Raw genomic sequence first — 5,154 nt, 5'->3', positions numbered from 1 at the left:
CGTGGGAAATCATGTCTCACAAACTTGATTGAGATTTTTGAAGAAGTAACAAAGAAGATTGATGAGGGCAGAGCAGTAGATGTGCTCTATATGGACTTCAGGAAGGCGTTCGACAAGGTTCCCCATGGGAGACTGATTAGCAAGGTTAGATCTCATGGAATACAGGGAGAACTAGCCACTTGGATACAGAACTCGTTCAAAGGTAGAAGACAGAGGCTGGTGGTGGGGGGTTGTTTTTCAGACTGGAGGCCTGCAACCAGTGGAGTGCCACAAGGATCAGTGCTGGGCCCTCTACTTTTTGTCATTTACATAAATGATTTGGATGCGAGCATAACAGGTACAGTTAGTAAGTTTGCAGATGACACCAAAATTGGAGGTGTAGTGGACAGCGAAGAGGGTTAGCTCAGATTACAACAGGATCTGGACCAGATGGGCCAATGGGCTGAGAAGTGGCAGATGGAGTTTAATTCAGATAAATGCGAGGTGCTGCATTTTGAGAAAGCAAATCTTAGCAGGACTTATACACTTAATGGTAAGATCCTAGGGAGTGTTGCTGAACAAAGAGACCTTGGAGTGCAGGTTCATAGCTCCTTGAAAGTGGAGTCGCAGGTAGATAGGATAGTGAAGAAGGCATTTGGTATGCTTTCCTTCATTGGTCAGAGTATTGAGTACAGGGGTTGGGAGGTCATGTTGTGGCTGTACAGGACATTGGATAGGCCACTGTTGGAATATTGCGTGCAATTCTGGTCTCCTTCCTATCGGAAAGATGTTGTGAAACTTGAAAGGGTTCAGAAAAGATTTACAAGGATGTTGCCAGGGTTGGAGGATCTGAGCTACAGGGAGAGGCTGAACAGGCTGGGGCTGTTTTCCCTGGAGTGTCGGAAGCTGAGGGGTGACCTTATAGAGGTTTACAAAATTATGAGGGGCATGGATAGGATAAATAGACAAAGCCTTTACCTGAGGCCGAGGAGTCAAGAACTAGAGGGCATAGGTTTAGGGTGAGAGGGGAAAGATACAAAAGAGACCTAAGGGGCAACGTTTTCATGCAGAGGGTGGTATGTGTATGGAATGAGCTGCCAGAGCATGTGGTGGAGGCTGGTGCAATTGCAACATTTACGAGGCATTTGGATGGGTATATGAATAGGAAGTGTTTGAAGGGATATGGGCTGGGTGCTGGCAGGTGGGACTAGATTGGGTTGGCATATCTGTTCGGCATGGATGGGTTGGACCGAATGGTCTGTTTCCATGCTTGACATCTCTATGACTCTAAACCGGTCTTAATTAGCTGCAAGTATTCCCATTTACCCTTTTAAATATGCTAACCATTATACAGAAAAAGACGGGATTCTTAGCGGCTGAACTGATATATGGAAAACCTTTGAGGACTTGCTGGTCTGCACCATTAACTGCCCAACACCCTATTGATGTGCATGCCATGACAGAAGAGATGCACAGGTACCTGATTAAGCTAACCAAAGCATTGTAGTCTTATCATCAACAAGTCAAAGAAGCCTATCAGACACCAGGGAAGAAAGAAGAAAAAGCCCCAACGTTTAAAGACATTAACCCTTGTTACTACCTACTACTGAAAGACTTCAATCATGAAAAATTGGGCCTCTACTGGAAAGATCCTTACGAAATTCTTCTGACAACTGAAACTACAGTAAAGGTAGAAGGTTCAACATGGGAGACAAAGGACATTGCAAGCTTGTATCTTCCTCACAGTCCTAGTATTAGTACTGATATAGGCATCTGATGAAAACCCAACCCAAGTACATGCGCCCAGCTGTAACCAATCCATCTGTGATATCTCAGACCGGCTAAACTCCAGTGTAACTGTATAAGTGAAACCTGTACTAAAACCATGGGAAGTTATGAATGCAGCCACCCAGCTGAAACTCATTTAAACTACTCACATCGTGTAAGTAAATATCACTCTTGACCTTATTGTCACCCTCACAACACTTCTATGCCAATCATCATGAGATGGCATAATTCCATAACCTCATCCGCTCTGTCAACCAAAAACTGTTACTTGAAATGTTTGTCTATTCCACTCAAACTGAACTGTACAGATTGCAATATTGAGCACACAGTACCAAAATGAGACTGACCATCTACACCTTCTTAATGGAATCCTCTCCTATCCAACCTAACGCCACCGACAGCAATACCTTTACACGTTTCCTGTATTCAGTAGCTACAGTAATTGACAAGACAAGCTGGAAAGATGAACCAAGACCAAAAATACTATGCACTCCAAATCCTCCTCCTGTTACTAATGGTTTCTTTATTTAAGCTAAACCTCCTGATCCATGTGTTATCTACTCACTCTTCTATCATTCTGATGTACAGTGTGTAAATAGGACTCATCCATTTATGCAGTCCCTCATTTGTGATGGAAACACCCATTCGGTAGAAGAAGCATATCACTGTATAAAGTGTACAAACCTAAAGGATTCAATATTAACGTTGGTCTGCTGTTAAAATGGTGCACTGAAAGACCTTCTGGTACCCTCAATATGGGGTAAGTGAAACAAACACTATGTAAAAATATTATCAAAGACACTGATCATACCCCTGTTCTCCATCCGTTAATACCCTTGGACAACTGAACATAACATTTGGTAGCACTCACTGTTTATAAGATTCAGCTCTCGCTCTGAGTGGACTCCTCATTCACTCACAGAAGCGCACCCTTGGAACTCCTTTTAGCCTTCATTGACTATGTGAAAACAAAGCCTACTCATATTTACCCAATGACTGGTACGGAAGTTGTGCCGTAGTACACACGTTACCACATTTTACTCTCCACCATGAAATGTCTGAAATAGATGATGAATGGAACACCCACCAACATGTGAATCAGTACGGAATAAAAAGTAAAGGACAAACAAAACTTACACAAATTCTTCCATCAACAAGCCTGGTGGTCCAGGTTGCTGGGAGTCTTATTCCTGGCTGGTGTGTTGAGGTGGCCCTAGATCAGGTAAATGACCTGGCATATGACATAGAAAAACTTGCCAACTCGACTGCCCATGCTCTGAAGCTGGTGAACAAAGAGTTACAGGAGATCGGGATGATGATGCTTCAGAATCAGCTTGTGCTAGATTTCCTCCTTGCTAAAGGAGGTGCTTGTTCAGTCATTGGCCCGCAACATGGCACCGACTTCGATGATTTCTCAAAAAACATTTGGACAACACAGATATTATCAATAAATCGGGTCAAGACACAGGGAAGGTATCTGCCCCACCGTTATCTGTTTCATGTGGATGGAGTGTTAGTTGCTGGCTATGGTCGCTATATGGGTGGATCATATGGGACATATTGATAGTCCTTTGTCTCATCTTAGGAATATACATTGTCTGAAGCGGACCTTATATTGTTTTTTGCCTAAGCCAAAGAGGAATCTGGTTAATCGACCCTTGCCTACCCCAGTACCTCCATGCCCAAACTTCCATGCTGAAATCTAGTATCTATCAGGTGCTGCTCCTCTGGATGATGACTCGCCAGATGAAGCACTTGACTTACTAAGACTACAAATTGACTGAATGGACTAATTATACTTGTATAAGCTATGCAGTTGTCATGAAATAACCAAAGGAGGAAAGGTAACTTTAATCAGCATGTTTAATGAGTTTGAGATTATACAAATTATGCTAAATACATTCTACAATTTAACATAAAGCAATTATACAAATGGACAAAATGTTTTTAAAAATTAACAGAAATGTATGATGAATTGAACATACATGCATTAAACAAAGGTACTTCATTCCTAGGAATTTGTAACTGAATGTTACAAGGCTGTTCCATTTTTCGTCAATAGTTCATCTACAGTCAATGTTGGGAAATAGTTGCTTGACACAAATTGTGTTAAAGATGTTGATACTCAGGACAGTGTCAATTACAGAACATACACCACCAACAGCAATCTCCCTCTGCTAGATTCTGAATATCCAGCCCTCTCACACAGACAAACACATGATTCCCCCTCTACTGATGACTGTACATGTTTTCCATAAGAGACAGGTGATATAGATTTAGTTGTGACTTCTATAGACAAAATATAGTTACATGCATGATTTTGAGCAGAAAATATACCAATCAATAGCCTTGTTCTAATTTAGTGTTTGGGACTGACTGCTAGAGGAGAAAGTGAGGACTGCAGATGCTGGAGATCAGAGCTGAAAATGTGTTGCTGGAAAAGCACAGCAGGTCAGGCAGCATCCAAGGAACAGGAGAATCGATGTTTCGGGCATAAGGGCTTATGCCCGAAACGTCGATTCTCCTGTTCCTTGGATGCTGCCTGACCTGCTGTGCTTTTCCAGCAACACATTTTCAGCACTAATTGCAAGAGTTCAGACATCCTTGAGGAAGACACAACTTTATTACAGTTAAGCAGGATAAACCGTCCGAGTTGAATAAATGCTCCCTGAAGATAATAAAAGGTTAACATATTTAACTGAATCAAATTATATTGTACTGCTAACTGCATAATTAACTAATTTCTAATTAACTGTTAATAGGTGACATGTGATGTTCTAATTGGTCAGATGGTGCAAACCCAAGCCCTGACATCAGGACTTTGAACCGAGGATTAAAGTCTTCTGAGGATCTGTCAGCTGATTTAAACGGGTTTCAAGTTATTTCTTCGAACCTCTGTCCAAGCTCTTCCACGTTATCCATTGAATTAAAAATCACACAACATCAGGTTATAGTCTAACAGGTTCATTTAAAAGTACTAGCTTTCAGAGAGCTGCTCCTTCATCAGGTAGCTTGTGGGGTAGGATTTTTAACTGTGTCCACCCCAGTCCATCACCGACACCTCCATATTATGTTATCCATTAGGAGTCATAAATACCATGTTGTATTGTGGCCTTTGTCTATTTGTTCTCTCCGAGACACCAACTTAAACCTTGCAGTCTCCTACCTTTACATCAAATATCGATTCATTTTCAACTGAAAACAAGCCCCAGCTGTTTCTCAATGGAGGAGACACACATGGGTTTTCATTGTGACTTTTCCTCCCTGCTCCTGTTGACCTATAGCCATGTGTCGTGTAGTTTTAATCCTGCACTCTCTCTATTCTAACCCCTTATATCATTGCCACCCCAACAACGTGAAAGTTGTTCTCTTTTTTGTTCTAGCCCT

This window comes from Chiloscyllium plagiosum, unplaced genomic scaffold (genome assembly GCF_037043375.1).
Source record: "Chiloscyllium plagiosum isolate Xiang-an unplaced genomic scaffold, Cpla_swu_hap1 HiC_scaffold_29, whole genome shotgun sequence".
Lineage (NCBI taxonomy): Eukaryota > Metazoa > Chordata > Chondrichthyes > Orectolobiformes > Hemiscylliidae > Chiloscyllium > Chiloscyllium plagiosum.
This window is presented reverse-complemented; position numbering follows the sequence as displayed.